At 49.9% G+C, this 24048-nt stretch overlaps 20 non-coding genes across 20 annotated transcripts; all 20 read left to right on the top strand.

Moving 5' to 3' along the window:
* The first annotated feature begins 701 nt into the window (after positions 1 to 701).
* LOC148291958 (5S ribosomal RNA) lies at positions 702 to 820 on the top strand. Its single transcript, XR_015826896.1, has one exon. It is a non-coding gene; the product is annotated as a 5S ribosomal RNA (ribosomal RNA).
* Positions 821 to 1573: 753 nt separating this feature from the next.
* LOC148291957 (5S ribosomal RNA) lies at positions 1574 to 1692 on the top strand. Its single transcript, XR_015826895.1, has one exon. It is a non-coding gene; the product is annotated as a 5S ribosomal RNA (ribosomal RNA).
* A 1935-nt stretch (positions 1693 to 3627) lies between these two features.
* On the top strand, positions 3628 to 3746 carry LOC148291956 (5S ribosomal RNA). The gene has a single exon (XR_015827462.1). It is a non-coding gene; the product is annotated as a 5S ribosomal RNA (ribosomal RNA).
* Positions 3747 to 6272: 2526 nt separating this feature from the next.
* LOC148291955 (5S ribosomal RNA) lies at positions 6273 to 6391 on the top strand. The gene has a single exon (XR_015826871.1). It is a non-coding gene; the product is annotated as a 5S ribosomal RNA (ribosomal RNA).
* A 753-nt stretch (positions 6392 to 7144) lies between these two features.
* On the top strand, positions 7145 to 7263 carry LOC148291954 (5S ribosomal RNA). The gene has a single exon (XR_015826869.1). It is a non-coding gene; the product is annotated as a 5S ribosomal RNA (ribosomal RNA).
* A 753-nt stretch (positions 7264 to 8016) lies between these two features.
* LOC148291953 (5S ribosomal RNA) lies at positions 8017 to 8135 on the top strand. Its single transcript, XR_015826689.1, has one exon. It is a non-coding gene; the product is annotated as a 5S ribosomal RNA (ribosomal RNA).
* A 3708-nt stretch (positions 8136 to 11843) lies between these two features.
* LOC148291952 (5S ribosomal RNA) lies at positions 11844 to 11962 on the top strand. Its single transcript, XR_015827112.1, has one exon. It is a non-coding gene; the product is annotated as a 5S ribosomal RNA (ribosomal RNA).
* Positions 11963 to 12715: 753 nt separating this feature from the next.
* On the top strand, positions 12716 to 12834 carry LOC148291951 (5S ribosomal RNA). The gene has a single exon (XR_015827111.1). It is a non-coding gene; the product is annotated as a 5S ribosomal RNA (ribosomal RNA).
* A 754-nt stretch (positions 12835 to 13588) lies between these two features.
* On the top strand, positions 13589 to 13707 carry LOC148291950 (5S ribosomal RNA). Its single transcript, XR_015826696.1, has one exon. It is a non-coding gene; the product is annotated as a 5S ribosomal RNA (ribosomal RNA).
* Positions 13708 to 14461: 754 nt separating this feature from the next.
* LOC148291949 (5S ribosomal RNA) lies at positions 14462 to 14580 on the top strand. The gene has a single exon (XR_015826910.1). It is a non-coding gene; the product is annotated as a 5S ribosomal RNA (ribosomal RNA).
* A 754-nt stretch (positions 14581 to 15334) lies between these two features.
* On the top strand, positions 15335 to 15453 carry LOC148291948 (5S ribosomal RNA). The gene has a single exon (XR_015827461.1). It is a non-coding gene; the product is annotated as a 5S ribosomal RNA (ribosomal RNA).
* Positions 15454 to 16206: 753 nt separating this feature from the next.
* On the top strand, positions 16207 to 16325 carry LOC148291947 (5S ribosomal RNA). The gene has a single exon (XR_015827039.1). It is a non-coding gene; the product is annotated as a 5S ribosomal RNA (ribosomal RNA).
* A 753-nt stretch (positions 16326 to 17078) lies between these two features.
* Positions 17079 to 17197, top strand: LOC148291946 (5S ribosomal RNA). Its single transcript, XR_015827599.1, has one exon. It is a non-coding gene; the product is annotated as a 5S ribosomal RNA (ribosomal RNA).
* A 752-nt stretch (positions 17198 to 17949) lies between these two features.
* LOC148291945 (5S ribosomal RNA) lies at positions 17950 to 18068 on the top strand. The gene has a single exon (XR_015827005.1). It is a non-coding gene; the product is annotated as a 5S ribosomal RNA (ribosomal RNA).
* Positions 18069 to 18821: 753 nt separating this feature from the next.
* Positions 18822 to 18940, top strand: LOC148291944 (5S ribosomal RNA). The gene has a single exon (XR_015827038.1). It is a non-coding gene; the product is annotated as a 5S ribosomal RNA (ribosomal RNA).
* Positions 18941 to 19693: 753 nt separating this feature from the next.
* LOC148291943 (5S ribosomal RNA) lies at positions 19694 to 19812 on the top strand. Its single transcript, XR_015827597.1, has one exon. It is a non-coding gene; the product is annotated as a 5S ribosomal RNA (ribosomal RNA).
* Positions 19813 to 20564: 752 nt separating this feature from the next.
* LOC148291942 (5S ribosomal RNA) lies at positions 20565 to 20683 on the top strand. Its single transcript, XR_015827004.1, has one exon. It is a non-coding gene; the product is annotated as a 5S ribosomal RNA (ribosomal RNA).
* A 753-nt stretch (positions 20684 to 21436) lies between these two features.
* On the top strand, positions 21437 to 21555 carry LOC148291941 (5S ribosomal RNA). Its single transcript, XR_015826839.1, has one exon. It is a non-coding gene; the product is annotated as a 5S ribosomal RNA (ribosomal RNA).
* A 753-nt stretch (positions 21556 to 22308) lies between these two features.
* On the top strand, positions 22309 to 22427 carry LOC148291940 (5S ribosomal RNA). Its single transcript, XR_015827672.1, has one exon. It is a non-coding gene; the product is annotated as a 5S ribosomal RNA (ribosomal RNA).
* Positions 22428 to 23180: 753 nt separating this feature from the next.
* On the top strand, positions 23181 to 23299 carry LOC148291939 (5S ribosomal RNA). The gene has a single exon (XR_015827460.1). It is a non-coding gene; the product is annotated as a 5S ribosomal RNA (ribosomal RNA).
* The last annotated feature ends 749 nt before the right edge of the window (positions 23300 to 24048 follow it).

Here is a 24048-nt window from a genome sequence, read left to right as displayed (position 1 = left end):
ATCTTATTCATCTGGATGTCTTTGTTTTATCACGACCCCTTGGCGCAGCGTGACAATCGGGGCACACTATGATTAAATACTCCTAGAAAGCCTAGGATTAACGAAGGAATTAAAATAGGAAAATAATACAGTTACCAAAAACTTCAAAAACTGGATTTCGGGCTAGTAAACGACGTCGGATGCCCGAAAAAGCCCACGACTCATGGCAGCGCAATGAGTTTTACTCGCGACGCCGTTGCCTTCGAATCGACGGTTCGTGGGCCCAATTCTGAGGTCGGAGCCCAGATCAGCGGTTTGCCCGATTTGCCGTTGCACGCGCGTCGGTCCAGCTCCTCTCCAATAACTTACGCCATCTGTCCTACATCACCCCGTGGAGCTCGTCTCCAATTAACCGGGCACCGCAAACGAACGAAAGCGAAAAAACAGCAGGACTCGACGCCCACTGCCGAAATTATTGGGGTTGTTCTTAACGTTGTCAGTTTTTTTGTTTTTTTTTGTTTTGGTTCAATTATCGTAAGGTAGGCCCCACAGCCGATCGGAACCGGCAGTTCGGCAGGCCTGCGCGCGACACGTGGTAGGGGTGGCGACGACAAGGCTTGACAGGCCATGCCATTTCATGCGGGGGGCGTTGGATAGCCAACCCATGGTCATATGGCATGGCTCAAACGTGGCTTATATAATTTTAGGCGTTATAAGCTAACGGATGCGATCATACCAACTCACATGCACCGGATCCCATCAGAACTCCGAAGTTAAGCTAGTTTGGGCGAGAGTAGTACTAGGATGGGTGACCTCCTGGGAAGTCCTCGTGTTGCATCCCTTCTTTTTTTGCCTTGTTGACGTTTCAATTGTCGTGGGCGTTTGCTTTCCGTCATCTTATTCATCTGGATGTCTTTGTTTTATCACGACCCCTTGGCGCAGCGTGACAATCGGGGCACACTATGATTAAATACTCCTAGAAAGCCTAGGATTAACGAAGGAATTAAAATAGGAAAATAATACAGTTACCAAAAACTTCAAAAACTGGATTTCGGGCTAGTAAACGACGTCGGATGCCCGAAAAAGCCCACGACTCATGGCAGCGCAATGAGTTTTACTCGCGACGCCGTTGCCTTCGAATCGACGGTTCGTGGGCCCAATTCTGAGGTCGGAGCCCAGATCAGCGGTTTGCCCGATTTGCCGTTGCACGCGCGTCGGTCCAGCTCCTCTCCAATAACTTACGCCATCTGTCCTACATCACCCCGTGGAGCTCGTCTCCAATTAACCGGGCACCGCAAACGAACGAAAGCGAAAAAACAGCAGGACTCGACGCCCACTGCCGAAATTATTGGGGTTGTTCTTAACGTTGTCAGTTTTTTTGTTTTTTTTGTTTTGGTTCAATTATCGTAAGGTAGGCCCCACAGCCGATCGGAACCGGCAGTTCGGCAGGCCTGCGCGCGACACGTGGTAGGGGTGGCGACGACAAGGCTTGACAGGCCATGCCATTTCATGCGGGGGGCGTTGGATAGCCAACCCATGGTCATATGGCATGGCTCAAACGTGGCTTATATAATTTTAGGCGTTATAAGCTAACGGATGCGATCATACCAACTCACATGCACCGGATCCCATCAGAACTCCGAAGTTAAGCTAGTTTGGGCGAGAGTAGTACTAGGATGGGTGACCTCCTGGGAAGTCCTCGTGTTGCATCCCTTCTTTTTTTGCCTTGTTGACGTTTCAATTGTCGTGGGCGTTTGCTTTCCGTCATCTTATTCATCTGGATGTCTTTGTTTTATCACGACCCCTTGGCGCAGCGTGACAATCGGGGCACACTATGATTAAATACTCCTAGAAAGCCTAGGATTAACGAAGGAATTAAAATAGGAAAATAATACAGTTACCAAAAACTTCAAAAACTGGATTTCGGGCTAGTAAACGACGTCGGATGCCCGAAAAAGCCCACGACTCATGGCAGCGCAATGAGTTTTACTCGCGACGCCGTTGCCTTCGAATCGACGGTTCGTGGGCCCAATTCTGAGGTCGGAGCCCAGATCAGCGGTTTGCCCGATTTGCCGTTGCACGCGCGTCGGTCCAGCTCCTCTCCAATAACTTACGCCATCTGTCCTACATCACCCCGTGGAGCTCGTCTCCAATTAACCGGGCACCGCAAACGAACGAAAGCGAAAAAACAGCAGGACTCGACGCCCACTGCCGAAATTATTGGGGTTGTTCTTAACGTTGTCAGTTTTGGCGAGAGTAGTACTAGGATGGGTGACCTCCTGGGAAGTCCTCGTGTTGCATCCCTTCTTTTTTTGCCTTGTTGACGTTTCAATTGTCGTGGGCGTTTGCTTTCCGTCATCTTATTCATCTGGATGTCTTTGTTTTATCACGACCCCTTGGCGCAGCGTGATAATCGGGGCACACTATGATTAAATACTCCTAGAAAGCCTAGGATTAACGAAGGAATTAAAATAGGAAAATAATACAGTTACCAAAAACTTCAAAAACTGGATTTCGGGCTAGTAAACGACGTCGGATGCCCGAAAAAGCCCACGACTCATGGCAGCGCAATGAGTTTTACTCGCAACGCCGTTGCCTTCGAATCGACGGTTCGTGGGCCCAATTCTGAGGTCGGAGCCCAGATCAGCGGTTTGCCCGATTTGCCGTTGCACGCGCGTCGGTCCAGCTCCTCTCCAATAACTTACGCCATCTGTCCTACATCACCCCGTGGAGCTCGTCTCCAATTAACCGGGCACCGCAAACGAACGAAAGCGAAAAAACAGCAGGACTCGACGCCCACTGCCGAAATTATTGGGGTTGTTCTTAACGTTGTCAGTTTTGGCGAGAGTAGTACTAGGATGGGTGACCTCCTGGGAAGTCCTCGTGTTGCATCCCTTCTTTTTTTGCCTTGTTGACGTTTCAATGGTCGTGGGCGTTTGCTTTCCGTCATCTTATTCATCTGGATGTCTTTGTTTTATCACGACCCCTTGGCGCAGCGTGACAATCGGGGCACACTATGATTAAATACTCCTAGAAAGCCTAGGATTAACGAAGGAATTAAAATAGGAAAATAATACAGTTACCAAAAACTTCAAAAACTGGATTTCGGGCTAGTAAACGACGTCGGATGCCCGAAAAAGCCCACGACTCATGGCAGCGCAATGAGTTTTACTCACGACGCCGTTGCCTTCGAATCGACGGTTCGTGGGCCCAATTCTGAGGTCGGAGCCTAGATCAGCGGTTTGCCCGATTTACCGTTGCACGCGCGTCGGTCCAACTCCTCTCCAATAACTTACGCCATCTGTCCTACATCACCCCGTGGAGCTCGTCTCCAATTAACCGGGCACCGCAAACGAACGAAAGCGAAAAAACAGCAGGACTCGACGCCCACTGCCGAAATTATTGGGGTTGTTCTTAACGTTGTCAGTTTTTTTGTTTTTTTTCTTTTGGTTCAATTATCGTAAGGTAGGCCCCACAGCCGATCGGAACCGGCAGTTCGGCAGGCCTGCGCGCGACACGTGGTAGGGGTGGCGACGACAAGGCTTGACAGGCCATGCCATTTCATGCGGGGGGCGTTGGATAGCCAACCCATGGTCATATGGCATGGCTCAAACGTGGCTTATATACTTTTAGGCGTTATAAGCTAACGGATGCGATCATACCAACTCACATGCACCGGATCCCATCAGAACTCCGAAGTTAAGCGAGTTTGGGCGAGAGTAGTACTAGGATGGGTGACCTCCTGGGAAGTCCTCGTGTTGCATCCCTTCTTTTTTTGCCTTGTTGACATTTCAAATGTCGTGGGCGTTTGCTTTCCGTCATCTTATTCATCTGGATGTCTTTGTTTTATCACGACCCCTTGGCGCAGCGTGACAATCGGGGCACACTATGATTAAATACTCCTAGAAAGCCTAGGATTAACGAAGGAGTTAAAATAGGAAAATAACACAGTTACCAAAAACTTCAAAAACTGGATTTCGGGCTAGTAAACGACGTCGGATGCCCGAAAAAGCCCACGACTCATGGCAACGCAATGAGTTTTACTCGCGACGCCGTTGCCTTCGAATCGACGGTTCGTGGGCCCAATTCTGAGGTCGGAGCCCAGATCAGCGGTTTGCCCGATTTGCCGTTGCACGCGCGTCGGTCCAGCTCCTCTCCAATAACTTACGCCATCTGTCCTACATCACCCTGTGGAGCTAGTCTCCAATTAACCGGGCACCGCAAACGAACGAAAGCGAAAAAACAGCAGGACTCGACGCCCACTGCCGAAATTATTGGGGTTGTTCTTAACGTTGTCAGTTTTGGCGAGAGTAGTACTAGGATGGGTGACCTCCTGGGAAGTCCTCGTGTTGCATCCCTTCTTTTTTTGCCTTGTTGACGTTTCAATTGTCGTGGGCGTTTGCTTTCCGTCATCTTATTCATCTGGATGTCTTTGTTTTATCACGACCCCTTGGCGCAGCGTGACAATCGGGGCACACTATGATTAAATACTCCTAGAAAGCCTAGGATTAACGAAGGAATTAAAATAGGAAAATAACACAGTTACCAAAAACTTCAAAAACTGGATTTCGGGCTAGTAAACGACGTCGGATGCCCGAAAAAGCCCACGACTCAGGGCAACGCAATGAGTTTTACTCGCGACGCCGTTGCCTTCGAATCGACGGTTCGTGGGCCCAATTCTGAGGTCGGAGCCCAGATCAGCGGTTTGCCCGATTTGCCGTTGCACGCGCGTCGGTCCAGCTCCTCTCCAATAACTTACGCCATCTGTCCTACATCACCCCGTGGAGCTCGTCTCCAATTAACCGGGCACCGCAAACGAACGAAAGCGAAAAAACAGCAGGACTCGACGCCCACTGCCGAAATTATTGGGGTTGTTCTTAACGTTGTCAGTTTTGGCGAGAGTAGTACTGGGATGGGTGACCTCCTGGGAAGTCCTCGTGTTGCATCCCTTCTTTTTTTGCCTTGTTGACGTTTCAATTGTCGTGGGCGTTTGCTTTCCGTCATCTTATTCATCTGGATGTCTTTGTTTTATCACGACCCCTTGGCGCAGCGTGATAATCGGGGCACACTATGATTAAATACTCCTAGAAAGCCTAGGATTAACGAAGGAATTAAAATAGGAAAATAACACAGTTACCAAAAACTTCAAAAACTGGATTTCGGGCTAGTAAACGACGTCGGATGCCCGAAAAAGCCCACGACTCATGGCAACGCCATGAGTTTTACTCGCGACGCCGTTGGCTTCGAATCGACGGTTCGTGGGCCTAATTCTGAGGTCGGAGCCCAGATCAGCGGTTTGCCCGATTTGCCGTTGCACGCGCGTCGGTCCAGCTCCTCTCCAATAACTTACGCCATCTGTCCTACATCACCCCGTGGAGCTCGTCTCCAATTAACCGGGCACCGCAAACGAACGAAAGCGAAAAAACAGCAGGACTCGACGCCCACTGCCGAAATTATTGGGGTTGTTCTTAACGTTGTCAGTTTTGGCGAGAGTAGTACTGGGATGGGTGACCTCCTGGGAAGTCCTCGTGTTGCATCCCTTCTTTTTTTGCCTTGTTGACGTTTCAATTGTCGTGGGCGTTTGCTTTCCGTCATCTTATTCATCTGGATGTCTTTGTTTTATCACGACCCCTTGGCGCAGCGTGATAATCGGGGCACACTATGATTAAATACTCCTAGAAAGCCTAGGATTAACGAAGGAATTAAAATAGGAAAATAACACAGTTACCAAAAACTTCAAAAACTGGATTTCGGGCTAGTAAACGACGTCGGATGCCCGAAAAAGCCCACGACTCATGGCAACGCCATGAGTTTTACTCGCGACGCCGTTGGCTTCGAATCGACGGTTCGTGGGCCTAATTCTGAGGTCGGAGCCCAGATCAGCGGTTTGCCCGATTTGCCGTTGCACGCGCGTCGGTCCAGCTCCTCTCCAATAACTTACGCCATCTGTCCTACATCACCCCGTGGAGCTCGTCTCCAATTAACCGGGCACCGCAAACGAACGAAAGCGAAAAAACAGCAGGACTCGACGCCCACTGCCGAAATTATTGGGGTTGTTCTTAACGTTGTCAGTTTTTTTGTTTTTTTTGTTTTGGTTCAATTATCGTGAGGTAGGCCCCACAGCCGATCGGAACCGGCAGTTCGGCAGGCCTGCGCGCGACACGTGGTAGGGGTGGCGACGACAAGGCTTGACAGGCCATGCCATTTCATGCGGGGGGCGTTGGATAGCCAACCCATGGTCATATGGCATGGCTCAAACGTGGCTTATATACTTTTAGGCGTTATAAGCTAACGGATGCGTTCATACCAACTCACATGCACCGGATCCCATCAGAACTCCGAAGTTAAGCGAGTTTGGGCGAGAGTAGTACTAGGATGGGTGACCTCCTGGGAAGTCCTCGTGTTGCATCCCTTCTTTTTTTGCCTTGTTGACGTTTCAATTGTCGTGGGCGTTTGCTTTCCGTCATCTTATTCATCTGGATGTCTTTGTTTTATCACGACCCCTTGGCGCAGCGTGACAATCGGGGCACACTATGATTAAATACTCCTAGAAAGCCTAGGATTAACGAAGGAATTAAAATAGGAAAATAATACAGTTACCAAAAACTTCAAAAACTGGATTTCGGGCTAGTAAACGACGTCGGATGCCCGAAAAAGCCCACGACTCATGGCAACGCAATGAGTTTTACTCGCGACGCCGTTGCCTTCGAATCGACGGTTCGTGGGCCCAATTCTGAGGTCGGAGCCCAGATCAGCGGTTTGCCCGATTTGCCGTTGCACGCGCGTCGGTCCAGCTCCTCTCCAATAACTTACGCCATCTGTCCTACATCACCCCGTGGAGCTCGTCTCCAATTAACCGGGCACCGCAAACGAACGAAAGCGAAAAAACAACAGGACTCGACGCCCACTGCCGAAATTATTGGGGTTGTTCTTAACGTTGTCAGTTTTTTTGTTTTTTTTGTTTTGGTTCAATTATCGTGAGGTAGGCCCCACAGCCGATCGGAACCGGCAGTTCGGCAGGCCTGCGCGCGACACGTGGTAGGGGTGGCGACGACAAGGCTTGACAGGCCATGCCATTTCATGCGGGGGGCGTTGGATAGCGAACCCATGGTCATATGGCATGGCTCAAACGTGGCTTATATACTTTTAGGCGTTATAAGCTAACGGATGCGTTCATACCAACTCACATGCACCGGATCCCATCAGAACTCCGAAGTTAAGCGAGTTTGGGCGAGAGTAGTACTAGGATGGGTGACCTCCTGGGAAGTCCTCGTGTTGCATCCCTTCTTTTTTTGCCTTGTTGACGTTTCAATTGTCGTGGGCGTTTGCTTTCCGTCATCTTATTCATCTGGATGTCTTTGTTTTATCACGACCCCTTGGCGCAGCGTGACAATCGGGGCACACTATGATTAAATACTCCTAGAAAGCCTAGGATTAACGAAGGAATTAAAATAGGAAAATAATACAGTTACCAAAAACTTCAAAAACTGGATTTCGGGCTAGTAAACGACGTCGGATGCCCGAAAAAGCCCACGACTCATGGCAACGCAATGAGTTTTACTCGCGACGCCGTTGCCTTCGAATCGACGGTTCGTGGGCCCAATTCTGAGGTCGGAGCCCAGATCAGCGGTTTGCCCGATTTGCCGTTGCACGCGCGTCGGTCCAGCTCCTCTCCAATAACTTACGCCATCTGTCCTACATCACCCCGTGGAGCTCGTCTCCAATTAACCGGGCACCGCAAACGAACGAAAGCGAAAAAACAACAGGACTCGACGCCCACTGCCGAAATTATTGGGGTTGTTCTTAACGTTGTCAGTTTTTTTGTTTTTTTTGTTTTGGTTCAATTATCGTAAGGTAGGCTCCACAGCCGATCGGAACCGGCAGTTCGGCAGGCCTGCGCGCGACACGTGGTAGGGGTGGCGACGACAAGGCTTGACAGGCCATGCCATTTCATGCGGGGGGCGTTGGATAGCCAACCCATGGTCATATGGCATGGCTCAAACGTGGCTTATATACTTTTAGGCGTTATAAGCTAACGGATGCGATCATACCAACTCACATGCACCGGATCCCATCAGAACTCCGAAGTGAAGCGAGTTTGGGCGAGAGTAGTACTAGGATGGGTGACCTCCTGGGAAGTCCTCGTGTTGCATCCCTTCTTTTTTTGCCTTGTTGACGTTTCAATTGTCGTGGGCGTTTGCTTTCCGTCATCTTATTCATCTGGATGTCTTTGTTTTATCACGACCCCTTGGCGCAGCGTGACAATCGGGGCACACTATGATTAAATACTCCTAGAAAGCCTAGGATTAACGAAGGAATTAAAATAGGAAAATAATACAGTTACCAAAAACTTCAAAAACTGGATTTCGGGCTAGTAAACGACGTCGGATGCCCGAAAAAGCCCACGACTCATGGCAGCGCAATGAGTTTTACTCGCGACGCCGTTGCCTTCGAATCGACGGTTCGTGGGCCCAATTCTGAGGTCGGAGCCCAGATCAGCGGTTTGCCCGATTTGCCGTTGCACGCGCGTCGGTCCAGCTCCTCTCCAATAACTTACGCCATCTGTCCTACATCACCCCGTGGAGCTCGTCTCCAATTAACCGGGCACCGCAAACGAACGAAAGCGAAAAAACAGCAGGACTCGACGCCCACTGCCGAAATTATTGGGGTTGTTCTTAACGTTGTCAGTTTTGGCGAGAGTAGTACTAGGATGGGTGACCTCCTGGGAAGTCCTCGTGTTGCATCCCTTCTTTTTTTGCCTTGTTGACGTTTCAATTGTCGTGGGCGTTTGCTTTCCGTCATCTTATTCATCTGGATGTCTTTGTTTTATCACGACCCCTTGGCGCAGCGTGACAATCGGGGCACACTATGATTAAATACTCCTAGAAAGCCTAGGATTAACGAAGGAATTAAAATAGGAAAATAACACAGTTACCAAAAACTTCAAAAACTGGATTTCGGGCTAGTAAACGACGTCGGATGCCCGAAAAAGCCCACGACTCAGGGCAACGCAATGAGTTTTACTCGCGACGCCGTTGCCTTCGAATCGACGGTTCGTGGGCCCAATTCTGAGGTCGGAGCCCAGATCAGCGGTTTGCCCGATTTGCCGTTGCACGCGCGTCGGTCCAGCTCCTCTCCAATAACTTACGCCATCTGTCCTACATCACCCCGTGGAGCTCGTCTCCAATTAACCGGGCACCGCAAACGAACGAAAGCGAAAAAACAGCAGGACTCGACGCCCACTGCCGAAATTATTGGGGTTGTTCTTAACGTTGTCAGTTTTGGCGAGAGTAGTACTGGGATGGGTGACCTCCTGGGAAGTCCTCGTGTTGCATCCCTTCTTTTTTTGCCTTGTTGACGTTTCAATTGTCGTGGGCGTTTGCTTTCCGTCATCTTATTCATCTGGATGTCTTTGTTTTATCACGACCCCTTGGCGCAGCGTGACAATCGGGGCACACTATGATTAAATACTCCTAGAAAGCCTAGGATTAACGAAGGAATTAAAATAGGAAAATAACACAGTTACCAAAAACTTCAAAAACTGGATTTCGGGCTAGTAAACGACGTCGGATGCCCGAAAAAGCCCACGACTCATGGCAACGCAATGAGTTTTACTCGCGACGCCGTTGCCTTCGAATCGACGGTTCGTGGGCCCAATTCTGAGGTCGGAGCCCAGATCAGCGGTTTGCCCGATTTGCCGTTGCACGCGCGTCGGTCCAGCTCCTCTCCAATAACTTACGCCATCTGTCCTACATCACCCCGTGGAGCTCGTCTCCAATTAACCGGGCACCGCAAACGAACGAAAGCGAAAAAACAGCAGGACTCGACGCCCACTGCCGAAATTATTGGGGTTGTTCTTAACGTTGTCAGTTTTGGCGAGAGTAGTACTAGGATGGGTGACCTCCTGGGAAGTCCTCGTGTTGCATCCCTTCTTTTTTTGCCTTGTTGACGTTTCAATTGTCGTGGGCGTTTGCTTTCCGTCATCTTATTCATCTGGATGTCTTTGTTTTATCACGACCCCTTGGCGCAGCGTGACAATCGGGGCACACTATGATTAAATACTCCTAGAAAGCCTACGATTAACGAAGGAATTAAAATAGGAAAATAACACAGTTACCAAAAACTTCAAAAACTGGATTTCGGGCTAGTAAACGACGTCGGATGCCCGAAAAAGCCCACGACTCATGGCAAGGCAATGAGTTTTACTCGCGACGCCGTTGCCTTCGAATCGACGGTTCGTGGGCCCAATTCTGAGGTCGGAGCCCAGATCAGCGGTTTGCCCGATTTGCCGTTGCACGCGCGTCGGTCCAGCTCCTCTCCAATAACTTACGCCATCTGTCCTACATCACCCCGTGGAGCTCGTCTCCAATTAACCGGGCACCGCAAACGAACGAAAGCGAAAAAACAGCAGGACTCGACGCCCACTGCCGAAATTATTGGGGTTGTTCTTAACGTTGTCAGTTTTGGCGAGAGTAGTACTAGGATGGGTGACCTCCTGGGAAGTCCTCGTGTTGCATCCCTTCTTTTTTTGCCTTGTTGACGTTTCAATTGTCGTGGGCGTTTGCTTTCCGTCATCTTATTCATCTGGATGTCTTTGTTTTATCACGACCCCTTGGCGCAGCGTGACAATCGGGGCACACTATGATTAAATACTCCTAGAAAGCCTACGATTAACGAAGGAATTAAAATAGGAAAATAACACAGTTACCAAAAACTTCAAAAACTGGATTTCGGGCTAGTAAACGACGTCGGATGCCCGAAAAAGCCCACGACTCATGGCAAGGCAATGAGTTTTACTCGCGACGCCGTTGCCTTCGAATCGACGGTTCGTGGGCCCAATTCTGAGGTCGGAGCCCAGATCAGCGGTTTGCCCGATTTGCCGTTGCACGCGCGTCGGTCCAGCTCCTCTCCAATAACTTACGCCATCTGTCCTACATCACCCCGTGGAGCTCGTCTCCAATTAACCGGGCACCGCAAACGAACGAAAGCGAAAAAACAGGAGGACTCGACGCCCACTGCCGAAATTATTGGGGTTGTTCTTAACGTTGTCAGTTTTGGCGAGAGTAGTACTAGGATGGGTGACCTCCTGGGAAGTCCTCGTGTTGCATCCCTTCTTTTTTTGCCTTGTTGACGTTTCAATTGTCGTGGGCGTTTGCTTTCCGTCATCTTATTCATCTGGATGTCTTTGTTTTATCACGACCCCTTGGCGCAGCGTGACAATCGGGGCACACTATGATTAAATACTCCTAGAAAGCCTAGGATTAACGAAGGAATTAAAATAGGAAAATAACACAGTTACCAAAAACTTCAAAAACTGGATTTCGGGCTAGTAAACGACGTCGGATGCCCGAAAAAGCCCACGACTCATGGCAGCGCAATGAGTTTTACTCGCGACGCCGTTGCCTTCGAATCGACGATTCGTGGTCCCAATTCTGAGGTCGGAGCCCAGATCTGCGGTTTGCCCGATTTGCCGTTGCACGCGCGTCGGTCCAGCTCCTCTCCAATAACTTACGCCATCTGTCCTACATCACCCCGTGGAGCTCGTCTCCAATTAACCGGGCACCGCAAACGAACGAAAGCGAAAAAACAGCAGGACTCGACGCCCACTGCCGAAATTATTGGGGTTGTTCTTAACGTTGTTAGTTTTTTTATTTTTTTTGTTTTGGTTCAATTATCGTAAGGTAGGCCCCACAGCCGATCGGAACCGGCAGTTCGGCAGTCCTGCGCGCGACACGTGGTAGGGGTGGCGACGACAGGGCTTGACAGGCCATGCCATTTCATGCGGGGGGTGTTGGATAGCCAACCCATGGTCATATGGCATGGCTCAAACGTAGCTGATATACTTTTAGGCGTTATAAGCTAACGGATGCGATCATACCAACTCACATGCACCGGATCCCATCAAAACTCCGAAGTTTAGCGAGTTTGGGCGAGAGTAGTACTAGGATGGGTGACCTCCTGGGAAGTCCTCGTGTTGCATCCCTTCTTTTTTTGCCTTGTGGACGTTTCAATTGTCGTGGGCGTTTGCATTCCGTCATCTTATTCATCTGGATGTCTTTGTTTTATCACGACCCCTTGGCGCAGCGTGACAATCGGGGCACACTATGATTAAATACTCCTAGAAAGCCTAGGATTAACGAAGGAATTAAAATAGGAAAATAACACAGTTACCAAAAACTTCAAAAACTGGATTTCGGGCTAGTAAACGACGTCGGATGCCCGAAAAAGCCCACGACTCATGGCAACGCAACGAGTTTTACTCGCGACGCCGTTGCCTTCGAATCGACGGTTCGTGGGCCCAATTCTGAGGTCGGAGCCCAGATCAGCGGTTTGCCCGATTTGCCGTTGCACGCGCGTCGGTCCAGCTCCTCTCCAATAACTTACGCCATCTGTCCTACATCACCCCGTGGAGCTCGTCTCCAATTAACCGGGCACCGCAAACGAACGAAAGCGAAAAAACAGCAGGACTCGACGCCCACTGCCGAAATTATTGGGGTTGTTCTTAACGTTGTCAGTTTTTTTATTTTTTTTGTTTTGGTTCAATTATCGTAAGGTAGGCCCCACAGCCGATCGGAACCGGCAGTTCGGCAGGCCTGCGCGCGACACGTGGTAGGGGTGGCGACGACAGGGCTTGACAGGCCATGCCATTTCATGCGGGGGGTGTTGGATAGCCAACCCATGGTCATATGGCATGGCTCAAACGTAGCTGATATACTTTTAGGCGTTATAAGCTAACGGATGCGATCATACCAACTCACATGCACCGGATCCCATCAAAACTCCGAAGTTTAGCGAGTTTGGGCGAGAGTAGTACTAGGATGGGTGACCTCCTGGGAAGTCCTCGTGTTGCATCCCTTCTTTTTTTGCCTTGTGGACGTTTCAATTGTCGTGGGCGTTTGCATTCCGTCATCTTATTCATCTGGATGTCTTTGTTTTATCACGACCCCTTGGCGCAGCGTGCTAATCGGGGCACACTATGATTAAATACTCCTAGAAAGCCTAGGATTAACGAAGGAATTAAAATAGGAAAATAACACAGTTACCAAAAACTTCAAAAACTGGATTTCGGGCTAGTAAACGACGTCGGATGCCCGAAAAAGCCCACGACTCATGGCAACGCAACGAGTTTTACTCGCGACGCCGTTGCCTTCGAATCGACGGTTCGTGGGCCCAATTCTGAGGTCGGAGCCCAGATCAGCGGTTTGCCCGATTTGCCGTTGCACGCGCGTCGGTCCAGCTCCTCTCCAATAACTTACGCCATCTGTCCTACATCACCCCGTGGAGCTCGTCTCCAATTAACCGGGCACCGCAAATGAACGAAAGCGAAAAAACAACAGGACTCGACGCCCACTGCCGAAATTATTGGGGTTGTTCTTAACGTTGTCAGTTTTTTTGTTTTTTTTGGTTTTGGTTCAATTATCGTAAGGTAGGCCCCACAGCCGATCGCAACCGGCAGTTCGGCAGGCCTGCGCGCGACACATGGTAGGGGTGGCGACGACAAGGCCTGACAGGCCATGCCATTTCATGCGGGGGGCGTTGGATTGCCAACCCATGGTCATATGGCATGGCTCAAACGTGGCTTATATACTTTTAGGCGTTATAAGCTAATGGATGCGATCATACCAACTCACATTCACCGGATCCCATCAGAACTCCGAAGTTAAGCGAGTTTGGGCGAGAGTAGTACTAGGATGGGTGACCTCCTGGGAAGTCCTCGTGTTGCATCCCTTCTTTTTTTGCCTTGTTGACGTTTCAATTGTCGTGAGCGTTTGCTTTCCGTCATCTTATTCATCTGGATGTCTTTGTTTTATCACGACCCCGTGGCGCAGCGTGACAATCGGGGCACACTATGATTAAATACTCCTAGAAAGCCTAGGATTAACGAAGGAATTAAAATAGGAAAATAACACAGTTACCAAAAACTTCAAAAACTGGATTTCGGGCTAGTAAACGACGTCGGATGCCCGAAAAAGTCCACGACTCATGGCAACGCAATGAGTTTTACTCGCGACGCCGTTGCCTTCGAATCGACGGTTCGTGGGCCCAATTCTGAGGTCGGATCCCAGATCAGCGATTTGCCCGATTTGCCGTTGCACGCGCGTCGGTCCAGCTCCTCTCCAATAACTTACGCCATCTGTCCTACATCACCCCGTGGAGCTCGTCTCCAATTAACCGGGCACCGCAAATGAACGAAAGCGAAAAAACAACAGTACTCGACGCCCACTGCCGAAATTATTGGGGTTGTTCTTAACGTTGTCAGTTTTTTTGTTTTTTTTGGTTTTGGTTCAATTATCGTAAGGTAGGCCCCACAGCCGATCGGAACCGGCAGTTCGGCAGGCCTGCGCGCGACACATGGTAGGGGTGGCGACGACAAGGCCTGACAGGCCATGCCATTTCATGCGGGGGGCGTTGGATAGCCAACCCATGGTCATATGGCATGGCTCAAACGTGGCTTATATACTTTTAGGCGTTATAAGCTAACGGATGCGATCATACCAACTCACATGCACCGGATCCCATCAGAACTCCGAAGTTAAGCGAGTTTGGGCGAGAGTAGTTCTAGGATGGGTGACCTCCTGGGAAGTCCTCGTGTTGCATCCCTTCTTTTTTTGCCTTGTTGACGTTTCAATTGTCGTGAGCGTTTGCTTTCCGTCATCTTATTCATCTGGATGTCTTTGTTTTATCACGACCCCGTGGCGCAGCGTGACAATCGGGGCACACTATGATTAAATACTCCTAGAAAGCCTAGGATTAACGAAGGAATTAAAATAGGAAAATAACACAGTTACCAAAAACTTCAAAAACTGGATTTCGGGCTAGTAAACGACGTCGGATGCCCGAAAAAGTCCACGACTCATGGCAACGCAATGAGTTTTACTCGCGACGCCGTTGCCTTCGAATCGACGGTTCGTGGGCCCAATTCTGAGGTCGGAGCCCAGATCAGCGGTTTGCCCGATTTGCCGTTGCACGCGCGTCGGTCCAGCTCCTCTCCAATAACTTACGCCATCTGTCCTACATCACCCCGTGGAGCTCGTCTCCAATTAACCGGGCACCGCAAATGAACGAAAGCGAAAAAACAACAGGACTCGACGCCCACTGCCGAAATTATTGGGGTTGTTCTTAACGTTGTCAGTTTTTTTGTTTTTTTTGGTTTTGGTTCAATTATCGTAAGGTAGGCCCCACAGCCGATCGGAACCGGCAGTTCGGCAGACCTGCGCGCGACACATGGTAGGGGTGGCGACGACAAGGCCTGACAGGCCATGCCATTTCATGCGGGGGGCGTTGGATAGCCAACCCATGGTCATATGGCATGGCTCAAACGTGGCTTATATACTTTTAGGCGTTATAAGCTAACGGATGCGATCATACCAACTCACATGCACCGGATCCCATCAGAACTCCGAAGTTAAGCGAGTTTGGGCGAGAGTAGTACTAGGATGGGTGACCTCCTGGGAAGTCCTCGTGTTGCATCCCTTCTTTTTTTGCCTTGTTGACGTTTCAATTGTCGTGAGCGTTTGCTTTCCGTCATCTTATTCATCTGGATGTCTTTGTTTTATCACGACCCCGTGGCGCAGCGTGACAATCGGGGCACACTATGATTAAATACTCCTAGAAAGCCTAGGATTAACGAAGGAATTAAAATAGGAAAATAACACAGTTACCAAAAACTTCAAAAACTGGATTTCGGGCTAGTAAACGACGTCGGATGCCCGAAAAAGTCCACGACTCATGGCAACGCGATGAGTTTTACTCGCGACGCCGTTGCCTTCGAATCGACGGTTCGTGGGCCCAATTCTGAGGTCGGAGCCCAGATCAGCGGTTTGCCCGATTTGCCGTTGCACGCGCGTCGGTCCAGCTCCTCTCCAATAACTTACGCCATCTGTCCTACATCACCCCGTGGAGCTCGTCTCCAATTAACCGGGCACCGCAAACGAACGAAAGCGAAAAAACAACAGGACTCGACGCCCACTGCCGAAATTATTGGGGTTGTTCTTAACGTTGTCAGTTTTTTTGTGTTTTTTGTTTTGGTTCAATTATCGTAAGGTAGGCCCCACAGCCGATCGGAACCGGCAGTTCGGCAGGCCTGCGCGCGACACATGGTAGGGGTGGCGACGACAAGGCTTGACAGGCCATGCCATTTCATGCGGGGGACGTTGGATAGCCAACCCATGGTCATATGGCATGGCTCAAACGTGGCTTATATACTTTTAGGCGTTATAAGCTAACGAATGCGATCATACCAACTCACGTGCACCGGATCCCATCAGAACTCCGAAGTGAAGCGAGTTTGGGCGAGAGTAGTACTAGGATGGGTGACCTCCTGGGAAGTCCTCGTGTTGCATCCCTTCTTTTTTTGCCTTGTTGACGTTTCAATTGTCGTGAGCGTTTGCTTTCCGTCATCTTATTCATCTGGATGTCTTTGTTTTATCACGACCCCGTGGCGCAGCGTGACAATCGGGGCACACTATGATTAAATACTCCTAGAAAGCCTAGGATTAACGAAGGAATTAAAATAGGAAAATAACACAGTTACCAAAAACTTCAAAAACTGGATTTCGGGCTAGTAAACGACGTCGGATGCCCGAAAAAGTCCACGACTCATGGCAACGCAATGAGTTTTACTCGCGACGCCGTTGCCTTCGAATCGACGGTTCGTGGGCCCAATTCTGAGGTCGGAGCCCAGATCAGCGGTTTGCCCGATTTGCCGTTGCACGCGCGTCGGTCCAGCTCCTCTCCAATAACTTACGCCATCTGTCCTACATCACCCCGTGGAGCTCGTCTCCAATTAACCGGGCACCGCAAACGAACGAAAGCGAAAAAACAACAGGACTCGACGCCCACTGCCGAAATTATTGGGGTTGTTCTTAACGTTGTCAGTTTTTTTGTTTTTTTTATTTTGGTTCAATTATCGTAAGGTAGGCCCCACAGCCGATCGGAACCGGCAGTTCGGCAGGCCTACGCGCGACACATGATAGCGGTGGCGACGACAAGGCTTGACAGGCCATGCCATTTCATGCAGGGGGCGTTGGATAGCCAACCCATGGTCATATGGCATGGCTCAAACGTGGCTTATATACTTTTAGGCGTTATAAGCTAACGGATGCGATCATACCAACTCACATGCACCGGATCCCATCAGAACTCCGAAGCTAAGCGAGTTTGGGCGAGAGTAGTACTAGGATGGGTGACCTCCTGGGAAGTCCTCGTGTTGCATCCCTTCTTTTTTTGCCTTGTTGACGTTTAAATTGTCGTGGGTTTGCTTTCCGTCATCTTATTCATCTGGATGTCTTTGTTTTATCACGACCCCTTGGCGCAGCGTGACAATCGGGGCACACTATGATTAAATACTCCTAGAAAGCCTAGGATTGACGAAGGAATTAAAATAGGAAAATAACACAGTTACCAAAAACTTCAAAAACTGGATTTCGGGCTAGTAAACGACGTCGGATGCCCGAAAAAGCCCACAACTCATGGCAACGCCATGAGTTTTACTCGCGACGCCGTTGCCTTCGAATCGACGGTTCGTGGGCCCAATTCTGAGGTCGGAGCCCAGATCAGCGGTTTGCCCGATTTGCCGTTGCACGCGCGTCGGTCCAGCTCCTCTCCAATAATTTACGCCATCTGTCCTACATCACCCCGTGGAGCTCGTCTCCAATTAACCGGGCACCGCAAACGAACGGAAGCGAAAAAACAACAGGACTCGACGCCTACTGCCGAAATTATTGGGGTTGTTCTTAACGTTGTCGGTTTTTTTGTTTTTTTTTGTTTTGGTTCAATTATCGTAAGGTAGGCCCCACAGCCGATCGGAACCGGCAGTTCGGCAGGCCTGCGCGCGACACATGGTAAGGGTGGCGACGACAAGGCTTGACAGGCCATGCCATTTCATGCGTGAGGCGTTGGATAGCCAACCCATGGTCATATGGCATGGCTCAAACGTGGCTTATATACTTTTAGGCGTTATAAGCTAACGGATGCGATCACACCAACTCACATGCACCGGATCCCATCAGAACTCCGAAGTTAAGCGAGTTTGGGTGAGAGTAGTACTAGGATGGGTGACCTCCTGGGAAGTCCTCGTGTTGCATCCCTTCTTTTTTTGCCTTGTTGACGTTTCAATTGTCGTGGGCGTTTGCTTTCCGTCATCTTATTCATCTGGATGTCTTTGTTTTATCACGACCCCTTGGCGCAGCGTGACAATCGGGGCACACTATGATTAAATACTCCTAGAAAGCCTAGGATTAACGAAGGAATTAAAATAGGAAAATAACACAGTTACCAAAAACTTCAAAAACTGGATTTCGGGCTAGTAAACGACGTCGGATGCCCGAAAAAGTCCACGACTCATGGCAACGCGATGAGTTTTACTCGCGACGCCGTTGCCTTCGAATCGACGGTTCGTGGGCCCAATTCTGAGGTCGGAGCCCAGATCAGCGGTTTGCCCGATTTGCCGTTGCACGCGCGTCGGTCCAGCTCCTCTCCAATAACTTACGCCATCTGTCCTACATCACCCCGTGGAGCTCGTCTCCAATTAACCGGGCACCGCAAACGAACGAAAGCGAAAAAACAACAGGACTCGACGCCCACTGCCGAAATTATTGGGGTTGTTCTTAACGTTGTCAGTTTTTTTGTGTTTTTTGTTTTGGTTCAATTATCGTAAGGTAGGCCCCACAGCCGATCGGAACCGGCAGTTCGGCAGGCCTGCGCGCGACACATGGTAGGGGTGGCGACGACAAGGCTTGACAGGCCATGCCATTTCATGCGGGGGACGTTGGATAGCCAACCCATGGTCATATGGCATGGCTCAAACGTGGCTTATATACTTTTAGGCGTTATAAGCTAACGAATGCGATCATACCAACTCACGTGCACCGGATCCCATCAGAACTCCGAAGTGAAGCGAGTTTGGGCGAGAGTAGTACTAGGATGGGTGACCTCCTGGGAAGTCCTCGTGTTGCATCCCTTCTTTTTTTGCCTTGTTGACGTTTCAATTGTCGTGAGCGTTTGCTTTCCGTCATCTTATTCATCTGGATGTCTTTGTTTTATCACGACCCCGTGGCGCAGCGTGACAATCGGGGCACACTATGATTAAATACTCCTAGAAAGCCTAGGATTAACGAAGGAATTAAAATAGGAAAATAACACAGTTACCAAAAACTTCAAAAACTGGATTTCGGGCTAGTAAACGACGTCGGATGCCCGAAAAAGTCCACGACTCATGGCAACGCAATGAGTTTTACTCGCGACGCCGTTGCCTTCGAATCGACGGTTCGTGGGCCCAATTCTGAGGTCGGAGCCCAGATCAGCGGTTTGCCCGATTTGCCGTTGCACGCGCGTCGGTCCAGCTCCTCTCCAATAACTTACGCCATCTGTCCTACATCACCCCGTGGAGCTCGTCTCCAATTAACCGGGCACCGCAAACGAACGAAAGCGAAAAAACAACAGGACTCGACGCCCACTGCCGAAATTATTGGGGTTGTTCTTAACGTTGTCAGTTTTTTTGTTTTTTTTATTTTGGTTCAATTATCGTAAGGTAGGCCCCACAGCCGATCGGAACCGGCAGTTCGGCAGGCCTACGCGCGACACATGATAGCGGTGGCGACGACAAGGCTTGACAGGCCATGCCATTTCATGCAGGGGGCGTTGGATAGCCAACCCATGGTCATATGGCATGGCTCAAACGTGGCTTATATACTTTTAGGCGTTATAAGCTAACGGATGCGATCATACCAACTCACATGCACCGGATCCCATCAGAACTCCGAAGCTAAGCGAGTTTGGGCGAGAGTAGTACTAGGATGGGTGACCTCCTGGGAAGTCCTCGTGTTGCATCCCTTCTTTTTTTGCCTTGTTGACGTTTAAATTGTCGTGGGTTTGCTTTCCGTCATCTTATTCATCTGGATGTCTTTGTTTTATCACGACCCCTTGGCGCAGCGTGACAATCGGGGCACACTATGATTAAATACTCCTAGAAAGCCTAGGATTGACGAAGGAATTAAAATAGGAAAATAACACAGTTACCAAAAACTTCAAAAACTGGATTTCGGGCTAGTAAACGACGTCGGATGCCCGAAAAAGCCCACAACTCATGGCAACGCCATGAGTTTTACTCGCGACGCCGTTGCCTTCGAATCGACGGTTCGTGGGCCCAATTCTGAGGTCGGAGCCCAGATCAGCGGTTTGCCCGATTTGCCGTTGCACGCGCGTCGGTCCAGCTCCTCTCCAATAATTTACGCCATCTGTCCTACATCACCCCGTGGAGCTCGTCTCCAATTAACCGGGCACCGCAAACGAACGGAAGCGAAAAAACAACAGGACTCGACGCCTACTGCCGAAATTATTGGGGTTGTTCTTAACGTTGTCGGTTTTTTTGTTTTTTTTTGTTTTGGTTCAATTATCGTAAGGTAGGCCCCACAGCCGATCGGAACCGGCAGTTCGGCAGGCCTGCGCGCGACACATGGTAAGGGTGGCGACGACAAGGCTTGACAGGCCATGCCATTTCATGCGTGAGGCGTTGGATAGCCAACCCATGGTCATATGGCATGGCTCAAACGTGGCTTATATACTTTTAGGCGTTATAAGCTAACGGATGCGATCACACCAACTCACATGCACCGGATCCCATCAGAACTCCGAAGTTAAGCGAGTTTGGGTGAGAGTAGTACTAGGATGGGTGACCTCCTGGGAAGTCCTCGTGTTGCATCCCTTCTTTTTTTGCCTTGTTGACGTTTCAATTGTCGTGGGCGTTTGCTTTCCGTCATCTTATTCATCTGGATGTCTTTGTTTTATCACGACCCCTTGGCGCAGCGTGACAATCGGGGCACACTATGATTAAATACTCCTAGAAAGCCTAGGATTAACGAAGGAATTAAAATAGGAAAATAACACAGTTACCAAAAACTTCAAAAACTGGATTTCGGGCTAGTAAACGACGTCGGATGCCCGAAAAAGCCCACGACACATGGCAACGCGATGAGTTTTACTCGCGACGCCGTTGCCTTCGAATCGACGGTTCGTGGGCCCAATTCTGAGGTCGGAGCCCAGATCAGCGGTTTGCCCGATTTGCCGTTGCACGCGCGTCGGTCCAGCTCCTCTCCAATAACTTACGCCATCTGTCCTACATCACCCCGTGGAGCTCGTCTCCAATTAACCGGGCACCGCAAACGAACGAAAGCGAAAAAACAACAGGACTCGACGCCCACTGCCGAAATTATTGGGGTTGTTCTTAACGTTGTCAGTTTTTTTGTTTTTTTTGGTTTGGTTCAATTATCGTAAGGTAGGCCCCACAGCCGATCGGAACCGGCAGTTCAGCAGGCCTGCGCGCGACACATGGTAAGGGTGGCGACGACAAGGCTTGACAGGCCATGCCATTTCATGCGGGGGGCGTTGGATAGCCAACCCATGGTCATATGGCATGGCTCAAACGTGGCTTATTTACTTTTAGGCGTTATAAGCTAACGGATGCGATCATACCAACTCACATGCACTGGATCCCATCAGAACTCCGAAGTTAAGCGAGTTCGGGCGAGAGTAGTACTAGGATGGGTGACCTCCTGGGAAGTCCTCGTGTTGCATCCCTTCTTTTTTTGCCTTGTTGACGTTTCAATTGTCGTGGGCGTTTGCTTTCCGTCATCTTATTCATCTGGATGTCTTTGTTTTATCACGACCCCTTGGCGCAGCGTGACAATCGGGGCACACTATGATTAAATACTCCTAGAAAGCCTAGGATTAACGAAGGAATTAAAATAGGAAAATAACACAGTTACCAAAAACTTCAAAAACTGGATTTCGGGCTAGTAAACGACGTCGGATGCCCGAAAAAGCCCACGACACATGGCAACGCGATGAGTTTTACTCGCGACGCCGTTGCCTTCGAATCGACGGTTCGTGGGCCCAATTCTGAGGTCGGAGCCCAGATCAGCGGTTTGCCCGATTCGCCGTTGCACGCGCTTCGGTCCAGCTCCTCTCCAATAACTTACGCCATCTGTCCTACATCACCCCGTGGAGCTCGTCTCCAATTAACCCGGCACCGCAAACGAACGAAAGCGAAAAAACAACAGGACTCGACGCCCACTGCCGAAATTATTGGGGTTGTTCTTAACGTTGTCAGTTTTTTTGTTTTTTTTGGTTTGGTTCAATTATCGTAAGGTAGGCCCCACAGCCGATCGGAACCGGCAGTTCGGCAGGCCTGCGCGCGACACATGGTAAGGGTGGCGACGACAAGGCTTGACAGGCCATGCCATTTCATGCGGGGGGCGTTGGATAGCCAACCCATGGTCATATGGCATGGCTCAAACGTGGCTTATTTACTTTTAGGCGTTATAAGCTAACGGATGCGATCATACCAACTCACATGCACCGGATCCCGTCAGAACTCCGAAGTTAAGCGAGTTTGGGCGAGAGTAGTACTAGGATGGGTGACCTCCTGGGAAGTCCTCGTGTTGCATCCCTTCTTTTTTTGCCTTGTTGACGTTTCAATTGTCGTGGGCGTTTGCTTTCCGTCATCTTATTCATCTGGATGTCTTTGTTTTATCACGACCCCTTGGCGCAGCGTGACAATCGGGGCACACTATGATTAAATACTCCTAGAAAGCCTAGGATTAACGAAGGAATTAAAATAGGAAAATAACACAGTTACCAAAAACTTCAAAAACTGGATTTCGGGCTAGTAAACGACGTCGGATGCCCGAAAAAGCCCACGACACATGGCAACGCGATGAGTTTTACTCGCGACGCCGTTGCCTTCGAATCGACGGTTCGTGGGCCCAATTCTGAGGTCGGAGCCCAGATCAGCGGTTTGCCCGATTCGCCGTTGCACGCGCTTCGGTCCAGCTCCTCTCCAATAACTTACGCCATCTGTCCTACATCACCCTGTGGAGCTCGTCTCCAATTAACCCGGCACCGCAAACGAACGAAAGCGAAAAAACAACAGGACTCGACGCCCACTGCCGAAATTATTGGGGTTGTTCTTAACGTTGTCAGTTTTTTTGTTTTTTTTGGTTTGGTTCAATTATCGTAAGGTAGGCCCCACAGCCGATCGGAACCGGCAGTTCGGCAGGCCTGCGCGCGACACATGGTAAGGGTGGCGACGACAAGGCTTGACAGGCCATGCCATTTCATGCGGGGGGCGTTGGATAGCCAACCCATGGTCATATGGCATGGCTCAAACGTGGCTTATTTACTTTTAGGCGTTATAAGCTAACGGATGCGATCATACCAACTCACATGCACCGGATCCCATCAGAACTCCGAAGTTAAGCGAGTTTGGGCGAGAGTAGTACTAGGATGGGTGACCTCCTGGGAAGTCCTCGTGTTGCATCCCTTCTTTTTTTGCCTTGTTGACGTTTCAATTGTCGTGGGCGTTTGCTTTCCGTCATCTTATTCATCTGGATGTCTTTGTTTTATCACGACCCCTTGGCGCAGCGTGACAATCGGGGCACACTATGATTAAATACTCCTAGAAAGCCTAGGATTAACGAAGGAATTAAAATAGGAAAATAACACAGTTACCAAAAACTTCAAAAACTGGATTTCGGGCTAGTAAACCACGTCGGATGCCCGAAAAAGCCCACGACACATGGCAACGCGATGAGTTTTACTCGCGACGCCGTTGCCTTCGAATCGACTGTTCGTGGGCCCAATTCTGAGGTCGGAGCCCAGATCAGCGGTTTGCCCGATTCGCCGTTGCACGCGCTTCGGTCCAGCTCCTCTCCAATAACTTACGCCATCTGTCCTACATCACCCCGTGGAGCTCGTCTCCAATTAACCGGGCACCGCAAACGAACGAAAGCGAAAAAACAACAGGACTCGACGCCCACTGCCGAAATTATTGGGGTTGTTCTTAACGTTGTCAGTTTTTTTGTTTTTTTTGGTTTGGTTCAATTATCGTAAGGTAGGCCCCACAGCCGATCGGAACCGGCAGTTCGGCAGGCCTGCGCGCGACACATGGTAGGGGTGGCGACGACAAGGCCTGACAGGCCATGCCATTTCATGCGGGGGGCGTTGGATAGCCAACCCATGGTCATATGGCATGGCTCAAACGTGGCTTATATACTTTTAGGCGTTATAAGC

Source organism: Prunus avium, chromosome 8 (assembly GCF_965620075.1).
Source record: "Prunus avium chromosome 8, drPruAviu1.hap1.1, whole genome shotgun sequence".
NCBI classification, from domain to species: domain Eukaryota; kingdom Viridiplantae; phylum Streptophyta; class Magnoliopsida; order Rosales; family Rosaceae; genus Prunus; species Prunus avium.
The sequence above is the reverse complement of the archived record's forward strand: the minus strand, read 5'-3'. Positions and strand labels throughout refer to the sequence as shown.